Here is a 24024-nt window from a genome sequence, read left to right as displayed (position 1 = left end):
ATCATATAGATAAATCTCATGACCAAAGCACATAACCAGACCATGATAATTATCACAATGACAATCATCTTCTAAATACACCTCTTTGGTGGGCCGGCATTATGGCCTTAGACCCACCCCTACTGGAAGGCAACTCACCTTAATGTCGTGCAGTGTTTAAATTATCCTCGGTGTACAAGTCATCTCCCTTCGACTCCTCGATCCCTACAAGACAACCTTCAAGTCAGCATATAGAACGTGTAACCCTAAACAAGGTTAGTTCAAGTCCAGACAAAGTAAACTTCAAGTTGACCCGACTCACCAAGTTGAGCCGTTAACTCGTCGAGTCCCCAACCTTTTACTCATCCTTATGCATGACTCGACTCATCGAGTTTGGCAACGACTCGACGAGTTCCCCTTCTTTACGAACATCAATGAACCTTCATCCGACTCACCGAGTTGTATGAGCAACTCGTCGAGTTCACCTTCATCTGATGAACAAGTCCTGACCTTGACTCGCCGAGTTGATGAACAAGTCCTGACCTTGGCAGCACTGCAAGGGATCGGAATGGACCTCGGAGCCGGAGGATGAGATGAGGGAGCATTACCCCGAGCTTTTTCAGGATCAAGCAGTAGACTTTGAGGACGAAGTCTAGAATAAGTGGGTGAGAATTGTAGCACCTGACTCCCGGTACGCAATTGAATTAAACATTTCTGTATTTTCTCCGGGACGTGACGAGTTGGTGGTCAACTCGTCGAGTAGGGTCGTGATCTGCGGGCATTTTAAGTGACCTACTCGATGAGTCGGGAGACTGACTCGACAAGTAGGTACTGGATGAGGGAAACCCTAAATCCGAGGGATTACACCCTATTTAAATGTCTTAATGCAACCTCCATCATCCCTTATGCTCCCAGAACACCTTATACTGAAACCCTAATCGTTTTGTGTGATATAAGTCTCTTTTTGGTGATTTTGATAGTTTGTGATCACAAGAAAGAAAGAGGAAGCTTGGGAATTCGAGTTGGGCTTGTCGATCCAGAGATCTTATTCCACCTTCAGCTTAAGCAAGGTAAATGCCCCCTGTTTTGGTCTTCCATTTGGTTGTTCATCTTTAGGGCTTAAATTTTGGGTGCATTTAGGGCTTCCTAAGCCATTTCCGGATTTGTGAAGTGATTCATGGGGTTCTACTTTCAGATCTGAGTCATTAGAGGGGTCTCATGGCATAAATGTGCCAACTTTATGGCCATGAGAGCCCTATGCACATTGTAGAGCACCTTTTATGTATTTTGAGCCAAAAACCCCATGCATGTGTACCAAGTTTGGAACTTTACGTATAAAATGGACATTAGGAGGCCAAATCTATGGTTTTGATGTGTTAAGACCCATTGAAATCGGCTGTATAGTAATGGTCAAGGATGGACTCGCCGAGTTGAAGTGTAATGACCACCAAATCGATTCTGTGAATGGACCAGTTGTTAGGGAGGGAAGTCTCGTAGATGTTTAGACGTGAAAAAGGACCAGAGAATCATGGGACTCGACGAGTGTATGAAGAGACTTGGCGAGTCCAAGGCAATCTCCCAACCTTTGAAGATTGACTCGACGAGTTGTTCATACAACTCGGCGAGTCGTAGACTGGACATGTTTTTATGAGGGAGATGAACTTGCCGAGTTCAAGGAAGAACTCGGCGTGTCAGATAAAGATGGTCCCGATAGTTTGAAAGGAGAAGAATTCGTCGAGTTCTTGCTAGACTCGACGAGCGGAGTCGAGGTTGTATCGGATTAGTAGAGTATGGACTCGTCGAGTTGGTGGGCCAACTCGGCGAGTCACGCCAATTGGATGTTGATTTTGACCAAGGTTGACTTTCTATGGTTATGGTATTGACCCTGGTTAGGGTCATATGTTATGTTTGATGAGTTGAGGGTTGTCGTGTAGGGATTGAGGAGTCGAGGGGAGCCGACCTTCACGCCGAGGATAGTTCAGATGCTACACGACATCGAGGTGAGTTACCTTCCAATAAGGGTGGGTCTAGGGCCATAATGCTGACCCACCAAAAGGGAGTATTTAGTAGATAATTGTCTTTGTGGTAATTATCTTGGTTTGGTTATGCGACTTGTTCATGAGATATGCTTACGTCATATGAAATCTGTGTTAGTGGTAGTGATAGGGGATAGTCTCTCCCTGGCATAGGTCGTTAGGACCGATGGGTAGGTCAGTACCCCGATATGCGTGACTATATGTTTATATCCTTCTATTGTATGCTAGTGATACGGGTGAAATAGTCCCCAATTACCAGTTGAAAGATACCGATGATAGTTACCGGTTTAAAGATACCAATAGCAGTTACCGGTTGGAAGATACTGATGACAGTTACCGGTTGAAAGATACCGATGGCGATTACCGGTTGAAAGATACCGATGATTGTTACCGGTTGAAAGATACCGATTGTAGTTATCGGTTGAAAGATACCAACGATATTATATGGTATGCGGTATGATGGGGGAACTCACTAAGCTTTGTGCTTACAGTTTTGGTTGTGGTTTCAGGTACCTCTTCGTCGAAGGGGAAGGAGCCGACGGTGTAGCAGTGCATCACACACATGATTTCCGCTTGGAGTTTTCTAGGATTGTACTCTGATTTTTATTATTTTTGATGATATGGTTTTCAGACCAGTTGTTATGGTTTTATATTTAATATGACATTGACAATGTTTGGTAAACTATGTTACGAATTGCTTAATTAAAAATTAAATTTTTGGCCTCGAATTTTGGGGTGTTACATATACATGCATAAACACATAGATCTAACACAAAGAAACTTATATTCTCTCCCAAAACAATATAAAACTGAAATCAAGGGGGTATGAACTCACTTTGGGTTGTTGTTCTCGGTTTGATGAAGAGATGGGAGGAGATGATGTGGTTTTCGGCCTTAAGTGCTTCTTTAGAAGGAGTTTCGAAACTTTGATGGTCCTAGGAACCTAGAACACGAAATGAAGCCATGTAAGGGAGTATTCTTAGCTTAAAAATGGAAATCAATGACTTATGTATGATAACAACTTACCAAGTAGATGATACTTGTTGAAAAACTCTTGGAATCACACCCAAGATCACAAAAATTGCAAAGGAAATGAGGTAGTTTCTCCTTGAGCTTAAGAGGATTTTGTGAGAGAGTTTGAATAATTTTGAAGTGAGATGTGGAGAGAGGGGAGGTCTCAGCCGATAATAAGAGAAGAGAGAGAGAGAGAGAGAGAGAGAGAGAGAGAGAGAGAGAGAGAAAGAGAGAGATGTTGAGGTGATGTTGCATGGAAGTCCACACCATGCAAAGATTATGTGTCGTTTGCTAGATTAATCTCCTTTTTTTGTTAATTGGGTCGAGAATAGGCTAAAGAAAAATAGAGATGAAATGGTTTGGGCCCTTCCTTGGCTTAGTTCGAATTTATGGAACCAAATAATATTTTTTGGCCCATTGGGCCCTTATGAGGGTTCATGGCCCAATGAAACCCATTTGTGCAAATGAAATCATTTATAGCCCAACATGGCTCCTTTAGAGATAAAATGAATTATTCTACGCCCACTTGGCCCAAAATACCTTAGTTTTATGAATGTGGGTCTAATTTGGGCCTAAATAGGTTTCCTTGGCCAAAAAATGACCAAATTGAAAGTTTATTGGTCCATTAGGCCCAATAAAAGGGTCCTAGTTCATCATAATCTTGAACTTGGATTTTTTTGGTTTTTTGGTTTTTTTTTTTTTGTTTTTTTTTTTTTGGTTTTTTTTGTGTTTTTTTTTTTGGTTTTTTTTGGTTTTTTTTTGGTTTTTTTTTTTTTTTTTTTTTTTTTTAATCCGTAGTTGAACATATGAGATGTTTTGTATTAGGTTTTGAACTTCAATCAAGAGTTTGGATTCAATTGGATGATTTTGATTAAGCATAAGGTATAATATTCACTTAGAGTACCTCTCTTACAATAGATGATGTTTGCATAAGAATATAATTTCCTAGCTTAAATGCTAGTTGTGACAGTAATAACACAACAAAAAATGTCATTTAGTGGCACATAAATAGTGTCACTAAAAACCCAAAAAATGGCACTAAAGGCCACTTGGAGAATCCGCGACACAAATAAGAAGTGCCACTAGAAATACTCCCACTAAAACCTTTTAGTGACACTTTTCGGTTTTGATACTGCAACGTTTTGGGACTTTAGTGGCACTTTGTTGTTTGTCACTATAGAAAATAAGTTTTTTGTGACATATATTATGTGCCCGTAAATACTAACTCATTTCTAAAATTTATGTTTTTTTAGAGGCACTTTTTTAGCCACCACAGTATAATAAAAAAATTTATTACATGTACATATTTTGTGCCCTTAATACCAATGTGATTTTAGAATTATACTACTAGTATCAACAAATCTTTTGGTTATAATATAATAAAAAAAAGCTAATTCGAATTATAATTCATGAAAAATAATAAAAATTTCATTGTTAAACATCAATGGCAAATTAATTTAAATATATAACTACATAGACACTAAATATAAAAAGTAACTAAACAAACAACTTTTTTTTTATTTTTTTTTTATTTTTTAAACTTCATTGCAGTTGAATTTATTCCCAAACTTCATGTTATCTTCAATAAGCTCATATAAAACCAACACTAGCAATTCTTTGTCAAATACAAAAATGAAAATGTCAAAAGTTTTTCGTAATTTCACTACCATATTATTTACCTCCTTAAACACAAGACATGAGATATTATGGTAATTTTGATAATCTCCAGGCTACAAGATATATATGGATATTTTAGTACATACCTGACATATAGCTGTTTTACAATTTAATCAATAGTGTGAAAAGAGCCACGTTCAAAAACTTCTCCATGCTTAGCAACATCTATATGGAGCAAGTTTAGTAAATTTTTATAAAGTTACACATTTGACTCTTAAATATCAAATACCGACTCTTTTAGTACTAAAAATTGATAATATTACCTTTCAAAAATCCACCCTAAATAAACTTAAATCATAAAATTTATTAAAATTTTAGTATCTTTAATGAAAACTATATATTTATAAAAAAAAAACTTACATCATGACGATCAACTAAGTCAGATAGACTCCTCCACTAGCCCAAATTCTGTTTATAACACCTAAAACTACCCTCCATTTTTTGGCATCAACTGTATTAAGTACCTGAAATGTATATAAAAATGAAAATCATAAAATGAATTTAGAAAAGAAAATGGAATCTTATAAATTTATTACAAACCCCAAAAGACAAGTTACAATTGCTTCTTTGGTGTTCTTTTAACTACATCACATTGTTGTTAAGTGATATCCATGTACATTATATAGGATGGTAGAAACAAGTAGGCTCCTCTGTTGTAACTTTCTATGAAAAGGAAAAAATGGAGAAACTTTCAAGCTAAAATGATGTTTATATTGGTAAAATGACAATTATACCCTCTGATTAAATCTTTCATTTAAAAATATTAAATAAGCCCAATCTTTTTCCAGCAGACGTTTAAATCTCTCACGATTTCAAGAACCCGTGTCATTATCTTTCGTGGATTTACTGGAATCCTCAAAAATCAACAAAAAAAAACTTGTGGATCACATTATATATATATATATATATATATATATATATATATATATATATATATATATATATATATATATATATATATATATATATATATAATGTAAAAGACATAGTTTCATTATGCACACCTGCATTCCAACTTGCCATTTTCTTTCACCAGGTAAGGTAGGCCTGACAAAGTTATTTCTAGTAAACCTGTTCATTGTAGCTCTGTCTGGTATGTTGTCTAGATGCATGGTAGCAAGATCACCCTCCTGCACCAGATTATAGTATTATACTTTAACTTTCTTTCTTAATAGAACATTACACTTTCAAGACTCTTGCTAGGGTCTATTTCTTTTTTACTTAATCTGAACATAATGAGTTAAGGGGTTAAGTAAATGAAAATCTAGCTTAGAGAATTATGACACTAACCATCTACTTTTTTGCCCCTTTTTTATTTATTGCATTTAATCTTTAAATTACCCTTTTGTCATTGTCATCAATGCAGACACAAAGCTTCTTTATTTTTTTATAAACATAAAATATATTACAAATTTGTAAGCAAAAAAATGAAAATGACGCACCAGATTCTCTGCAAGTTCAGCTCCAAGATACCCACCAGCAACACGATACAGTTATCAAAGAGCAGATAATACGCAACTGTTGCCTGAATGATACAAATAGTTTTCAGTTATAAAAACAACCAACGATATAAAAGGACTTTATGCAAAATATAAAAAGGAAAATAAAAACAGACCCATCACCTTGTATTCTGGTTTGAACCACCCTATGCAGATCTGCCTGAACCACCCTGACCTCCGCCAGTCATCAATAGACCCATTACCTTGTGTATTATAGTTATCGTCATCATATCATCGTGTAATTGGTCAAATTGTGAAGCATAATCCCCTCGATTAATTCTTACCTCTCCTGCATAAATCCTACTTTGAAGCAATGACGTTCTTCAATGACTCAAATAACTAAAAAGAAACAATGATTTCACATAATATAGATTGGGAGCGAGTTTATGTTCACACATGTTGACTAAAATTTCCTAGTAAATGTCAATTTCCAATACATTGTAAGGTCCTGAGAATGGATCTTACCAGTGATCAACAACAAATACAATTGCAGAAAAGAGAATAGGAGTAGAAAAGAAATCAAGCTTGCACACGTTCTATTACTGAAAATGTTTGATACAACTCGATATATATGACCGTGAACTACTGGGCATCAACAACTAAAATACAACTGACTAACCCTCTATATATATAGGGAACCACGACCGGAAACAGAGCTTACGACCGTAAACTCATTACAGACCTGTACACATCCAATAAACCTACCAAAATACTCTATCAATACAAAACCACTATTACAATGCAAAGCCTAGACCAAACTACTAATTGGGCCCTTCAATCTCCCCCTTGGTTTGGTGCTAGCTTGAAGTTAACCTTTGTTGACTACCATCACATCTGCTTTCCCCATCGCCCCATTCCACATGTGGTTATTGAGAATCTCAGCAACCATGGTCGTATACACTTTCGCAGCATCCTCAAAAATGTCATCTGCAACTAATATCTGAAAATTGCTCAGGTGATGAATGTCCTATTTTCGGAATTGCAACAAGTCTCTTCGATCATAGAGACGGATGCATCCATTCTTAAGCTTGATTACTGCAGATGATGTAATCTCATCGAAAACCCAACACTCCATTGAGCCTAGAGATCCATCTTGATAGTTTTGAAGCACAAGGAATTGTTTAACCTGTTTAGTTGCAGGCCACATCAGTACTTGAAGAGGTTTGTCAGTCTTAGGATCAAGAATATCAGGATGCTCCAACATAATAGATTTAATGGCAGTAAATCCCCTTTTTACCTGATCCTCAAGAAAGTGTGTGAACTGGGTCGCCTGTGGATTATCTGTGAGATTCAAAAAAGGAGGTCGTGATAATTCTTTTAAATCCACCCTAGTCCATGAGTTGAAATCATGACTATCTTTGTAAAACTCAGAGTTTCCAATCTTTTTTAGCACAATCCACATATTAAGAGGATCATGATATCCCCAGGAAACAATCCCAGATCTATCACCAAATGTACCTCTAATCCTAACAACCTCAAGATCAGTAACAGTAATTGTTGGTTCATCCCAAGAAGCATTCTGGTTAAGGTTTCTTTTAAATAAGAGTTGTCCCATATTAGCAGCTTCTTTCTACGCATCACGTATTCTTGCTGAAATATGAGGAGCTTGGGAAGGCTCCTCTTCAAAGCGATTAACAACCCTTGATGTCTGAGCAGTTATCATGGTAACCGGAAAGGCTTGAGTATGTAGATTAATTCTATATTCATAAGTAGACGTTTGATATTTTTCACCAAGATGTTCTTCAAGCTTCTTCTTTAGTTCAAAATAACTTGAAGTCAAAAGATTGAAATGGTCTTGAAGATCAGAAATCTGCTTTGACTTTAAAGCTTTGTCTTCAAGAAGATCAGCTACTTGAACACCGAGCTTTGATTGTCTACTTGAAGTTCAGAGACTTGAACATTGAGCTTTGCATTTTCCACTTGAAGATCTGAAACATGAATATCAATTAAGCTCAATATTCTTTTGACTGAGTACTGAGATTTCCTTCTGCAACCCAGGGATAGTGAAATTTTCTTCTCCAGAACTATCGTCCCCGATAGAAATACGTTTACCACGAGAGGGAGGCGTTAATAATTGCTCTTCAGCCAAATGCATGGCTAACCTTGCGGAAGCAGCATCGTGATCAGGCTTAGGAGGAGAAAACCCTGGTGGAAAAGAAGATCCACCAACTTCAAAAGTGGTGTCTTGTCCTTCATTAAAGAGCTTTGTTGTAATAAGATGAGGAGTAGTGGTAGGTGGTACTAGAAGGCCACTAACAAGATTTGAAATTAAAACACTCTGTCTTTGGATCCCTTTTTCTTCTTTTCAATGGGGGTTGAACAATCTACATTGTTGTAAGATCACTCACAAATGGCTTTATAGTAGGAGGAACATAAATAGGAGGAGGAAATCCAATAACCGTCTCCACTGGAGTGGAAGCAGTCGCCATTTGGTTTGAGGTAGGAGGTGTAGTTTCAAGAACTTCATCAGGCTTCCTTGTCTCTGTCGTTGGAGGCACAACTTCATCGACGTTGTTGAAAATTGAGTCAAGGTTCTCATTTGTCACAAGATTAGAACTACTTGTAAGAGACGCAACAATATCATCATTGTCAAATCCGATAAGAATAAGATCATCAAAAGAATAATTTTTATCTCCTTCAGCTTCTGTCTCAGTTTCCACAGTCCTTTCTTCATAATCACTTTGAACATGAGTAGACATTAAACCATGTTCTTCCGCCACATTAGCTTTAGGAGTCAGAGTCTTTTCTTCTTCGTTATTCTCATCATCAGATACTGTAATAACATCGTCATTTGGAGATGATTTCTCTAAAGATGCAGGCTCAGAAGACGCCTTATCAGAGGATCCATATGATTCCGAGGAATCATTTAGTTCAACAAACTTTCCAAACTTCTCCAGAGGATACTTTCCTTGAAAGATAATTTTTCCTTTACGGTTCTACTTGATGAGCCCTACAGTGTGAGGACCCAGAGATTTCATATCAAGAGTATCGCCTTCCTTCACCATATCTGGAAACTGATTATTGATAAACAATTGAATGAACCTGGGATACAATAAGAAAGTATCCCGGGTTGAGGCTCTGATGTTTACCACAAACTCATCCAAGATAAATCTTGAAAAGTTGAACTTTACTCCAGCAGCATGAGAAACGATCGCTCCAGTATTCCTCAGAGAAATTTCATCAGCTCCTGATCTTCTTCCAGAAATGTAGCTAACGAACACATGGGCCAAAAATCTCCAGTATGGAGGTAAGAGCTTCTTCAAAGTTGGAGGAGAAGTGCCTTCATATCCTATCCTCTTTAGAATTTTCTAAACATCCTTAATCCCAATCTCCGTGGGAAAACTTGGTTGATCGTCAATCAACAAAGTTTCTCTAACAAAGTTCTTAGTGGTCACAATCTCGCGTCCTTTTATGACAGCTTTAATAGCAACAATACCAGCATCATCCATTTCCATCTTAGCAGTCGTCCAGAACTCTCTGATCAAATTCTGGTAGATAACCGGATTCACAGAGATGGCTGATGCCAGACAACATTCCCTGAGTCTGTGGATCATCGACTTGAAGTCAGAGTGAGCAACTGGAGGATCCGCCAAAATAATAGCCAGATTATGCATGTTTGCAAATTTGAGGTTTGCCATTGATCTGCACTAAACATGCCAAGTAAGACAAGAGAGCCGAACGAGCAATAAAAATTTTAAATGATTTAATTTTGACCCCAAAATGAAACAACAATTTTAAAATTAGGTCAAAGTTAGAATTTGCAGTCAACATCAGAGTTTGCGGTCAACGAGGGTTTATGGCCGTAAACCCTTGACCGTGTACTAATGACCATTTGGGGAGTTTACTGCCGCAAACACCTTACGACCGTAAGCTTCGACCGTAAACTCCGAAACCCTTTTTGTCGATTTCAGCCTTAAAAACACGATGAATCACGCAACAAGATACATATTACTGGTCGAAAATGCATTACCTTCAAGATTATCGGATTAATTTCGCAGGATTTGATAAAAAAAAATTCGAAGAGAGAGAGTATGAGAGAGTGTTTGCGGCCAGAATAAAGAAAATGATGAAGATTCCGGCAGTAAACCCCCTTTTATACCCACTTTTCATTTACCTGATAACCACACAGTATAAGACAGTCTCCAACACAGTCCAATATTTTTCAAAAATTATAAAAAACAAATCTTTTGAGGAGTAATATTAAAACTAAAATTAAAAATAAAAGAAAATAAAAGAAAATAAAAGAAAATAAAAGAAAGTAAAATTAACTTTGCAAAATTTAAAAATTAAAAAACAAATTTTATTTTAGCAGTCAACAAAAATAAAAATAAAAATAAAAACAAAAACAAAAATAAAAATAAAAATAAAATTAAATTAAAAATTAAAATTAAAATTAAAAGTAAATTGACTCCAATTAAAATATACAACTTAAAAGTTTAATTATTGAGAATGAATTTGTGATGTTGGGATCAAAGTTGTTGGACAACCTTATTCCACTTGTCGGTACCCTTATTTTCACGTCTTCGTCTGATCGATCGCCAGTATTGTGGTCCACTTAAACACGAAACATTTGTGACATAATTTTGGACAATTTCCAATAACATGACATTTTTAGCCCTTATTCTTAAGAAAATTTCTTATGGACCGTTTATCTGACGACAACCAGGGATATTGTTGTCCACCTAAATTGAGCAGCGAGATCTACAAATAATCTGCATGTGTTCAATTTTAATTGTACTAGAATGTGTTTCCCGCATCCTGATATGTCCCAACCATCAATGAGTTCCAAAATACCCCTTACACCGGGTGAGCAGACAATTATTAAGAGAGAAAATAGATTTAGAATGCATAACCATGTTCGAGCAAATGCTTTGTTAGAGTCGTATACCATGCTCGAGGAGCTTGATGTAACCCATACAATGCATTGTCCAACTTGTAGTCATGATTAGGAAACTTTGAGTCAACAAACCTAGGGGGTTGATCAACATAGATTTCTTCCTTCACCTTGCCATACAAGAAGGCAGTCTTGACGTCCATTTGGTAAACGGTAAAGCTCATGTAAGAGGCATATGCAATGAAGATACGAATAGCCTCCAAGCGAGCTAGTGGAGTATAAACTTTAGTGTAATCAAGACCATCGACCTGTCGAAACCCGCGAACCACCAATCTAGCTTTGTTCCGCACTATAACCCCTTAATCATCCTGCTTGTTTCGATAGACCCATCGTGTGTCAAGAGACTTTTACCCCTTTGGTAACTCAACTAACTTCCAAACCCCAAGTTTTTCAAATTGATGTAACTCTTCATGCATTGCATGTACCTAGCTGGGCTCATTCAGAGCCATTTCCACATTCTTGGGATCTATTTGAGAGATAAAGCAAGAGTAAAGACATGTATTGACATCTCCACTCTGACTTTTGTTTTAACGTCGTCGCCCAACAGACCAATGATGTTGTCGATCGGATGATCATGTTGAATCCTTGAGGGTATTTCCCGGCTGATGTCATTTAGAGAGACAGGAAGATTGTGAATGTTTACACTGATGGGTTTTGAGCATTCTAACACTTCCTAAGTGTACATGCAACCATAATAAACCTTGGATCCATGTTTGTCTAAGATACATGCATATAATTAATTTTTCCAAGGTTTATATCCTAGCTAGCATGGCATGGGGAACATGAATCAAATAAAGTTAGGAGAAATACTTACCTTGAAGTTGTAGTTGATTGCTTAGAGTTTTTGAGCCTAGCACCAATAGTGTGGATGCCTCAAGTGGAAATCACAAATCACCACAAACTTGGAACTTTGAGAGAATAGTCACTACTATCTTGAAATTTGCCCTCACCTCAACAAGTGTCAACTAGTGTCATTTCAAGAACCAAATCCTCCTTTATATAGTGTGGAGGATTAGGGTTACATCCCTAAAACCCATGTCTCTTCATTTCCATGAGATCCATGGGTTAAAGCTCCATGGAGTATCCATGGACTTTTTCCATGCAAGCCTAGCCCATTCCAAATAAGCTTTAGCCCACACTATATAAATATAGAAGCCCATATTTAATAAGTAATATCTTTGATCTCTAAATTAATCCTAGATTAATTATAGATCACTACTAATTAAATAATATGATCTTATATTAATATATTAGAACTTATAATATATTAATAAATCATAACTTGTACTATTCTCAAATATTATCCATAAATTGTTCGGGTGAAGTGCAACCCAAATGGACCATGCCGGGTCGGGTCAAGTACATACCAAATATAGTTATGAACTTAGACACTATATCCAACATACACCTCCCTCATTTGTTGATTGAGCCACGCCAGACGACTCTGCCACAAACTCATTTGAAAAATCTTCAGGAAAAAGTAGCTCCGTAAATGTTGAAGTAGCAGCGAAAGAGTCTGTGGACATGAACTCTCTTTCTATGGGAGTGAGTGGTGTCGTTTCAGCATTAGGAGTAGTATTCTGAATTGGAGACTTAGGATTATCAGGATGTACAGATGACTCCCCCTCAGGTGAAGCGAAGGACTCCCCCTCAGGCGAGGCAGGAGTCTCCACCTGTGGTTGTGAAGAGGATACCGTTGGAGGTCTGTACACAACTTTTTCGTCTTTGTCTTCAGAAGCATTCTTCGAACCAGAGATAGATCCAGATGAGCTACCTGAAGATACATTTATAGATTTAAACAGAGATGTGTAATCAAACAACCAATCCGGGCTTACTCGAGTATCCGTCTCATTTTCTTCCAACCAGAACATGTCATAAGTTTTATAACTTGTTTTTTCTTCTTATTGTAAACCCTACATGTGGTGCGAGCAGCATACCCTATGAAGTAACAGTCATCGGCTTTAGCGTTGAACTTTGGGTTGGACTCTAAGTGAAGAAGGTTGCAAGGGCAGCCAAATACATGACAATGGCTGACTGAAGGCTTGTGACCATATAAAATATCGTACGGAGTCTTCATTTGAGCTTTGTTGATCAACACTCGATTCTGAACATAGCAAGCAGTGTTTATCGCCTCAGCCCAAAAGAAGATTGGCAGTTTGGAGTCACACAACATTGTCCTTGCGGCGTCTTTTAAGGTTCTGTTTCTCCGTTCAGCAACACCATTTTGTTGAGGTGTGTGAGCGGAACTGTATTGATGCATAATATCCTTTTCTGCGCAAAAATGATCGAGTACAGAGTTCTTGAATTCTGTTCCGTTATCGGTACGAAGCGCCTTCACCCTGTTGTTAGTCTGGTTTTCAATTAATACAATAAATTCTTAATTAGATCAGCAACTACAACTTTGTTGGATAGAAACAAAACCCACATGAAGCGAGAGAAATCATCAATAACAACCAAACAACAGGAATTTATGTTAATGTTGAGGACGTTTACCGGTCCAAACAGATCCATATGTAGCAATTGATGAACCTGACTAATCGAGTTAACCTGTTTTGGCTAGTGTAGTTTTCTATGATGCTTGCCTTGTGCACATGACACACACTTCTCGAACTTGATAAAGTCCTTGACAGGCAAACCATGAACCATCTCATTCTTTGCAAGATAATTCAAGTTCTTGGTGATGGCATGGCCGAGTCTTCGGTGCCATAACATTGCAGTTTGTTCGAAATTTTTTGAAAAGAGACACGTTACTTGTTTTGGAAGATTTCTATTCATATATCTATAATGTAAGCATTCCCATACCATTTAGATTTCACAAGAATCCACTCTTTTGGGATGACAAAGCCTAGCTTGAGAATCATACATTCCTTTTCGGTGAAATGTGTAGAATAGCCCTTGTCACAAATCTGAGATACACTCAACAAACTATGCTTCAGTTTGGGAGCAAAAGTAACATTCTCGAAGCTTAACACCCCATTTGTGACTGTTCCTCTTTGAGTGATCTTGCCACCTTCTCCAACCGCAAAGGAGATGTATCCCCCATTAAAGGATTGAATGTTGAGTAGTTGGGTGACATCTCCTGTCATATGCCGGGAGCAACCGCTGTCGATGAACCAGGGTCTGAGGACATTCCCCTGCAACTGTCCCTGCCAGATGTGCGGGTTTAATTAGATTTGGGAACCCAAGTCATTATTTTCCTGGGTGGTCCCAATGCCTTCTCAGATTTATTATTTTCGGATTTTTCAGAGGACACATATGATGAATTGAAAGCTAATTTGGGTAACCATTGATAATTAGGTTTTATAACAGTATCGTGTGGTTTAGAAATCAAATGTTTACCAGTTTGCTTGAAGCATTTGGGTTTTGTACTAAGAATTAGTTGAAGACCCATTGCTGCTTCTTGATGAAACCGACCTTAGCTTGGCCGTGCTCGGTTTTGGAAAACTGTTTGGGACTTTGTTATAGAAGACCCTTTTATGTTTTTGAAAAACAACCCTTTTTCTATGCGATCATTTATCCAATCATCATACCGATAGCGATTTCTAGAGGCCTTTCTAGTTAAAGACCTTCCTCTGAATTCGTTCTCTCCTCTTGGAAATTCGAAATGTACAAACAGACGATTTTGACAATTTCTAGCTATATGACCACCAACACCACAATTGAAACAAATCTGTTTGTTATTGTTATAACTTGTGCTACATTGATCAGATTTGTTTTCCATACTAACACCCTTGCTTCTCTCACAAGAACATGAACAAGAATTAGGTTATGAGGCAAGTGAGGGTACATTAGATGGAGAAGTTTGTGAAAGTGGTAGTTCTTCAAAATTATTATCACAAACATTAGAAATGTCAACCAAATTGTTCAAACTATTCAAAACAGTATCAGAAGTAATAGAAACACCACCACAAAAAACATTGTCATTTGAAACATCAGAAAAAATATTGTCTTTATTTAAAACTAAAACTTCAGGTTCAGACTCGATTTATTTTCAGAAACAGATCCTTCAACTTCGTGCTTTGACTGATTCAAGGATTGATCTGTAGGAGAAGTAGAAATATTAGTACTTTCAACATTAATAAATCCTCCCGAAACAAAACCAGATGGCTTGCCATAAACCATGAATGGTTCATTGGCAATCTCTTCTTTGGATAGGGGTTGAAGCTGATATGAATGATTGAAAGGAGGAGGCATGTGATTATAGCTTAGACCCTTTGATTGATTTTGTTTAAATTGCATGCAGTGGTCTATCATATTGACAACTACCTCACTCGATGCATCATATTTTCTAAAGTCAAAATCAGCAGTTTCAAATTTACCCTTTAATAATTCAATTTCAGCCACTAGTTCAGTATTCTGTTTTATTATATAGTCATAATTTTCACATTTATTAATGTAGTCTTCCTAAAGTATCCTAAAGTCCTTTATTTTAGATTCTAATTGGGCTTTAAGTGGTTTTTGACATTTTCTGAGTTAGTAACCTTCATATCTAAGGTCTTCTACTTCCCTTTTTAGTGAGTCGTTAAGTTCACAGAGAATTTTAAGGTATTCTACTTCACTACAGAATGTGTCAATTTTCTCATTCAAAATTTTAACATAATCAATACAGGCTTGAGAACATGAGGGTAGACTTACCTCGGTTGTATTAGGTTCATGAGAGGAAGATACCATCAACGCAAACTGCAGCTCCATCATTTTATCTTCAGCTGCAATAATCTCTACTGACCTGTTCCAGGTGGGCATTTTCAAGTCCAGATAAGTTTAGGGCCTGCATCTGATCCTCCCAGTCGAACGATTGTGCAACCATAGCCTTCTCGCTGTTTACTTGAGCACCGCTTCGATTTTTCCTAACTACCACTATTGTCCTATCATTATTTAATCTTCTATCTGGTTATGGACAATCGCGAGCAAAATGCCCTGGCTCGTGGCAGTTGAAACACCACAACTTTCCCTTGTTGAACCCAACTTTCTTATCATCACTCACCCCCCGGTTGTTCTTTCCAGTCTTTTTGGAAAACTGTTTCGCCCTAAAAACTGCCATGGGAATTTTCCATGTAATATCCATCTCTTCAACATCTTCAGGGTGAATCTGATCAAGATCAGTAAATGATAGTTGGGGTGGAAGATCCCCGGCTACGAGTGCATTGTAGCAATTGACAAGCCCTGTAGCAAGCGCAAGATTTTCATCACCCTCCTTTCCACTTGAAGAAGAAGTCACATTGGAGGATGAAGCAGCTTGAGTACCTACAAACGATTGGTTGTATGAGAAAGGTATGGTTGATGCAGAGGAAGCTGATGGAGTGGGGAAGATCTGAACCTGAGCTTGCTGAGTAGCAAATGATTGACCTACAGAAGGAAAGGAGAAAGATGAAAGAGCATTGTTAGTAGAGATTCCAAGGTTCGCAGCTGAGTATGAGTTCACATGGTTGATCTCTCACTGCTTGTCATCAATATCACAGGCCTTGATGACAGCCATCACTTCAGCAAGAGAGAGACGGATAAGATCCTTAGTATTCTTGATGACAGCTACATTCATGTCCCAAGACTTTGGGAGAGTATTCAGTAGCTTCTTGTTTATCTCAGACTTTGTGTAGAAAATCCCGGCTACAGTCATTTCAGTGTTAAGAGATGTGAACCGCTGCAGCTGTGCCTCAAGAGTCTCTCCAGGAACATAGTTGAACATATTGAAACGTTGTCGCAACATATCTTGGCAACTCTCCCTCATATCTTTGTTCCCTTCATAGACCTCAATTAGGGCTTCCCACAAGGTCTTAGCAGAAGTATACTCCCTGAAACCTTGAGCAATGTTTGGAGATAGTGCTATGGTCAAGGTGGCCAAAGCCTTCTCTTGCTCTTCAACCTTCACGAAGTCTTCATCAGTGTAGTTTTCCATCTTCTTGTCAACCACTTGCCCTGCAACTGTAGTGGTTATTCTGACTGAATCTTTTATTATGCTTCTCTAGATTTTGAAGTCCTTCATCTTTATGTACTGCTCAATTCTGTACTTCCATTCTGGGAAGCCTTCAGCGGATAAAAGTCTAGGAATTCGGGTGGTTGTGCCCATAACTGAATCTAGCTCGTGATGGTTTGTTTGACCTTGAGAATCCATTATTTTTATTTAATTAATATGAGACATAAATTAAATTATTTATGATTAAATTAAGCTTCTGGTCAAACACAGTCAAAATACTATTTACTACTGTAAACAGAGTTCACGGTCAGATGAGGGTTTATGGCCGTAAACTCCGAGTTTACGGTCGAAAAGAGTGCACGGTCTAAAGTTCACGTTCCAAGAACACTCAGTTTCCGGTTTATGAATAATCCTTATTCACGGCTCAAGAACAAAATTTATGGTGCAAGAACTTTGAAGAGTTTGTGGCCGTAAACTAAGATTACGGCCGTAAGCTTTTAAACTTGCAGTTTTTCGACGAAACTGAAAACCCTTTTGCAGAAATCACCAACTTTAGTCGCAAACAGATGAAAACTCGCTCCAAGATCGATTGTAGAGTGCCTTTGACACTGGTTCTGCTCTGATACCATTTGTAAGGTCCTGAGAATGGATCTTACCAGCGATCAAGAACAAATACAATTGCAGAAAAGAGAACAGGAGTAGAAAAGAAATCAAGCTTGCACACGTTCTATTACTGAAAACGTCTGATACAACTCGATATATATGACCGTGAACTGCTAGGCGTCAACAACTAAAATACGACTGACTAACCCTCTATATATATAGGGAACCACGACCAGAAACAGAAACAGAGCTTACGGCCGTAAGGTGTTTACGACCGTAAACTCATTATAGACCCATAAGCATCCAATAAACCTACCAAAATACTTTATCAATACAGAACCACTATTACAATGCAAAGCCTAGACCAAACCACTAATTGAGCCCTTCATACATATATCAACTATTTAAAATAATAAATCCACATCAAGTTGAAAAAAACGAATGAAATTAACAAGGAGGTTGAAGTGCTTACCAGTTTCAAAAATTAAAGAGGACAAATATCTAGCTTGTGTGCTAGTCTGCCTGATGAGATTTGAACTAATTGAATCTGAAACTTTGAAAGACGACGCACAAAAAAAATACCTTTGATTTGGATAATCATAACTATCGGAGTTCGACAGTCTTGGTGAATTGCAACTGTGCATCACAGTCGTTGATGGATGTGAAAGATCCTGGTTATAAATCAGTGTTTCTCTCGCTTCGTGCTTTACAGGCATTAACGATGGCGACGTATAGTCTAGAAAGTCAAGGAACTCATGTTAATAATATTCATATTTCTTTTGTTGCTTGAAGAGCCTTTACTTCGGCTCCTGATTCGAGGCGACAATTACATGATCCAGAAAATCTTCATCTCCGTTCTCATTGAGAAGATTCGAACAAAAGAAGCTCATAGAAAAGAGATAACACAATAAGGAGCTCTAATTCTCATCATGTTGATTTTGATTTCGAGTTTTTTCATCATAATTCGGATAAGGATCCAATGAAAAACTGTCTGATCTTGGCAAACTCGCTGTCGGCCTGGATGTATGAGATGAGCTGTTAAATGCGATCAATTACAGTACAAGAATTGGGGAAACGCCATATTTTATATATAAACTATATGCAATAAACGACGATTCCTATCGCAGAGGGCAATAAGGGGGAATTCAACTTTTTATTGGCTCAAAACCAAATTGGTAAAACACATAATAAAACTTCAGTGGGCATATAAAAAAATATATGTTGTAAAATATAGAGTTTTTAGTGGCATTTTAATATATTTATGCCATTAATGAATATTAATCTTAGTGACATGTATTATTAAATGTCATTAAATCTATTAATTTTATAATGGCATATAAAATATGTCATTAAAAACATGTTACAGTGGCATAAAAAAGATTTGTTATTAAAAGTGTATGCTATTAAATGTCATTTTATTTGTAGTGTAATAACAATAAATATAGTAACATATGAATATTAATTTTCATTAATCGTCTTATATTCTTATTTCAAAATTCTTAAATTAAAGCTCATTAATTTATTTTGTTTATTTATTTAAATTATTTGTTTAAATTTAAAAGAGAAAAAGCACTTTAATTTTAATAATTCAATATTTTTTTAATTTTTCTTATAAATTTAAACTTTTTCAAATGTTCAGAATTTTCATATTTATTTTTCTTTTAAATGAACACATGTAATGCATATGTATTACACCTAGTTGTATTATATAATATAATTGTAGAAGATAAAACGATTTGTAAGTGGTCGGATGATGTTCATCCTCCAATTCATATGTTTTTCGTAGGCGCTGCATACAAAATTCAATACCAAGTTTTAAGAAACTCTGAATTGTATGATACTGAAGTGTATTTGGTAGTTCAATTTGATTTAATTGGGCTTATTTAGGAATGCATTTTTTTTTTACAAAATAACCATCAAAATTAATAAATAATTTCGTCAAGAGTCATGTAATAAAAATAGTATTATAGTTCGTGAGTGATATAAATTGGAATCCAACGAGTAGTTTTTTTAAATTAAAAACTGCAATTTTTTTTGTCTTTATAATTTCTTAATTCTTATGATTGATTTTTTTATTATATATACTTAATTCATATATGTTTTGATAAAAGATTATGTATGTATGTATGTATCAATCAAGGGATACAAAATGATATTAAGGCATTTATGCAAAATAATAAGAGATATTTTATTGTCTTTATAATTTCATTATCATCGAAAATTAACAAAAAAATCATGATAAAAAGGTGATATATACAAAATATCAAGACATCCAAAATTAAAAAGCTTGAAATCTAAAAAGGACAAAATAGTTAAAAATATATTATAAATCGTTCTAAATACTGTAAGGCGTGGCTTGACGACAATGTCAAGCTTCAAGCTTTTTTGAGTGTTGGTGAGCCACATCATTTGTAAGATGTGACTTAAGACGTCAATTTTGTATATAATTAATAATTTCATATGTATTTTCAACTATTATTCTATTTTATACACATATATGAGTTAAAATGACGTTTTGGTAAAGCTTGACAGCAAATACAAACCTTGGAGTCATGATGTGTCATAGCGGCTATGACGAGCTTTTTAGAACCTTATAAGACATTTATTTGGGTAATAAAAACTTTATTTTCTCACTGAATAGTTCAATAAAGTTGTCTTTGGTATTTTTGATCTTTCTGCAACCAAAGAGCTTCACATGTCGGAGAGTGATGTTGAGAAAACCGGGATACTTTGTGGATGCCTAAAGAAATTCTCCGGATCAATTTTTGCCTTGATTCCAATCAACTTCTTGAAATTGTCCCTCTTCCAGTACCTCTCCCCCCAAACACTTGCTTCTTCATAATTAGAGTTTCCAACACCAAAATCCAGATCCACGTAGTTGGCATAAGCTTCCCTGGGGTTCTTTGATACATAAGGTGTCAATAATTTTTCCAAGCTTCGCAACCAAGCTATCCTCTGAAGCGATGTAGGGGTCATGTCTGATGTTTGACCGAAAAAGTTGACAGTCTCTAGCACCTGGTACAACACCCCAGCTCTATGAGGATACGGAGTTTCAGTCTCTACGAAATCAGCCATCTTTCCACCAAAAGGATTGATCATCAGAAGCGCTGATTCATCATTTTCGAAAAACTTTCTCCAAATCTTTCTGAGCCCGCTTATGGGGATCGGTGTCCGGACATAGTCAGATTTAACTTTGTTGTTCAGCTTGTCTATGGCAGATCGGTTAGTGAGAATCTCAATCGGGGTGGAGCTTGGCAAGCCCCAAAACACAAGGGTTGACTGGATGCTTTTGATTTCTTCACAAATCTCTCGTGTAACACCAAGCTCCGGAAAATTTTCATCCAACAATGGAAGCAATGTATCTTTTGTACCCTGATAAATTCCTTCGAACATAATTCGTATGGTTTTCTTTGTGGTATTTCTGATATATTCTCCAAACACCTGAGTTCTTATGTGCAGATTTCTATCAATAGTTGGTGCAACGTATTGATATTTATGGAAAATTTCAGTTGCCCTTTGTTCCAACGTTTTATTTAGTATAAAAACGGTTACTATTTCTGGAACGGGAACCAATCTCAGCTTCCATGCAAGAACGATTCCAAAACTAGAAGCACCACCTCCTCGGATCGCCCAAAACAAATCTTCTCCCATTGACTTCCTGTCGAGAATATTTCCATTGACATCAATGACGCGAAAATCCAAAATATTATCAGCAGCAGTTCCGTATTTCCTTATTAGGTTTCCATAGCCACCACCGCTTAAGTACCCACCAAGACCCACGGTAGGGCAAACACCACCAGGGAAATACAAGGTATCTGTCTTCTGAGAGATACTGTAATAGAGGTCACCAAGCACAGCGCCTGTTTGGGCCCAAGCGCTCCTGTTTATTACGTCCACATCTACAGACCTCATCTTGGTGAAATCAATCATAACAAAAGGAACATCAGCAGAGTAGGAAAGGGCCTCGAAGTCATGTCCCCCGCTCCTGATCCTGATTTCATAGCCATGTTTCTTGGCGCAGTATAGAGTCGTTTGGATTAGGGTTTCTTCCACAGGTGTCACAATGACTGATGGTTTACGAGTGGAGGGTTTAAGGAACTTAATGTTTTGGACATGCGCTTGCCAAATAGGAAGGAAAGAAGCGTTGACAGGGGTAAAAATGAGTTGAGAGATGGTAGTGACATTGTTGGAGTTGGAATGTACGCAGCTTATGAGTTTTCCAGAATCTGGCCATGGTGTACCATCAACAAGGGAAGAAAAGGTTGCCCATGAAACAGAAAACGAAAGAATTAGAACGAAGAGGAAGACAGAAGCGCTAAGCTGAGATTTCTTCATGTTTAATTTGGTGAGCTTGATCCATGGCAGTAGCGTATTTATATAGAGAGAACGTAGAGAGCATTGAGCTAAGTGCAAGTGGGATTATAAAATTGGTGAATTCATTTTTCTAGGAACACTAATTACAAAATAATACAAGAATTATCTCATATACAAATAACTTATATTGCTATAAGCCTATAAGTAATTTGTATAGGAACACTATTTATAAGCGAGATTAATTCTGCTATATTCTTGTAATTTATGTTTTCAACATTGCGTTCCATTATTTAAAAGCATTACTAGGAAATGGATTAAATTAAAAAATCTCACTAGGAAATGAAGAGGTAACGAAGTCGTTTGTTAATAACAATAAACTAACTAAAAAGTTAAGTTAGCCCATTAACTTTTGATTCAATTGGTAAATGTCACATTTTTACGCTAGTAATTGTAAATGTAATGCTCGTTGATAACAAGAAGCATATGTATATTTTATAAGTTTAATTAGAAAAAGTCAACAACACAAAATTACCTAAAAGTATCCGTCATCGCATGCCATCAAAACCTCAAATTTCTTGTGGAAAAGAAAATTAGTAAAACGAAGCCGAGTGCATCGTAGAGAGAGCCCACTTGGATACTTCATGCGAGTTAGAATGTCACGTCTCATTTTATTCAATAACTTAAAACAAAGATATTAACCAATTAAGCGAAAGATCTTACCAATGATTTTTTTTTTTTTTTTTTTTTTTAAATTTTAAAATTTTTTTAAAATTCTTTTTATAAAGGATTATATAAAAATATAAATTGTGAACTAGGTTCACTACTAGAAAACGTGGGGTTCCTACGGAAAATTTCCGTAGCTAATTAGCTACGGAATTGTTACGGATCAACTATAGAATGAGATGCTCTAATTTAGTAATGGAATAGCTACGGAATAACTACGTAATAGCTACAGATGCTAGTCCGTAGCCTTTCCGTAGCTAATTAGCTACATAATAGGTTACAAAATAGCTATCGATGCTAATTCGTAGCTATTCCGTAGCTAATTAGCTACGAAATGGCTACGCAATATCTACGGATACTAATTACCTACGGATTAGCTACAGAGTATGCTTTCCGTTAGAATTCTGTAGCTAATCCGTAGCTAAGGTACCTACGGATTAGCTACATATTTTTCTTATTTTCGATTCTTCGGGTACCAAATATCGTTTTTTTTGCTTCGTTTTTTTCACACCTCTATTTTACAAGATTATGTATATTTTCACCAACTTCTAGCTATTAATATCATTCATAAAATCATGTGCCCATTCGGGATCAAATACTCGTTTCACAGTTTAACATTGTAATGCCTATACTTTTCACCAACTTTTGATGGATTATGTTTGTATATGTATATTTATATTCATGAATGAGTTGTAGTATATGTGTACGTGTATATGTGTATGTATACGTGTTTCTGAGATGTATACGAACGTATTCATAAGCATTATAGTGTTAAACCACTAAATGAGTAATGGATCCCGTATGTGCACACAACTTTATGAATGATATTAATAGTTATAAGTTGGTGAAAATATAGATAATCATGTATAATAGAAGTGTGAAAAAAACGAAATTTGGTACCCGAAAAATAAAAAATAAGAAAAATCCATAGCTAATCCGTAACTACGGATTAGCTACGTATTTTTCTTATTTTCGATTTTTCGGACACCAAACGTCGTTTTTTCTGCTTCCTTTCTTCCACACTTCTACTATAAATGATTATCTATATTTTCACCATATTATAGATATAAGTATCGTTCATAAAGTTGTGTGCCCCTCTGGGATCAAATACTAGTTTTACAGTTTAACATTGTAATGCCTATACTTTTCACAAATTTGTGATGGATTATGTTTGTAGATATATGTGTATGTATACGTGTTTGTGAGATGTATGTATACGTGTTTGTGAGATGTATCTCACGTATTTATAAGCATTATAGTGTTAAACCGCTAAACGATCAATGGATCTCGTATATGCACACGACATTATAAATGATATTAATAGTTATAAATTGGTGAAAATATAGATAATTATATATAGTAAAGGTGTGAAAG

General features: G+C 36.5%; 1 pseudogene; it reads right to left on the bottom strand.

Moving 5' to 3' along the window:
• Positions 1-20304: 20304 nt before the first annotated feature.
• On the bottom strand, positions 20305-21948 carry LOC145033510 (tetrahydroberberine oxidase pseudogene; annotated as a pseudogene).
• Between the last annotated feature and the right edge of the window lie 2076 nt (positions 21949-24024).

This window comes from Lactuca saligna, chromosome 3 (genome assembly GCF_052625555.1).
Source record: "Lactuca saligna cultivar CGN05327 chromosome 3, ASM5262555v1, whole genome shotgun sequence".
Taxonomy (NCBI): domain Eukaryota; kingdom Viridiplantae; phylum Streptophyta; class Magnoliopsida; order Asterales; family Asteraceae; genus Lactuca; species Lactuca saligna.
Note: the sequence above shows the minus strand (reverse complement) of the source record. Positions and strands in the feature narration are given on the sequence as shown.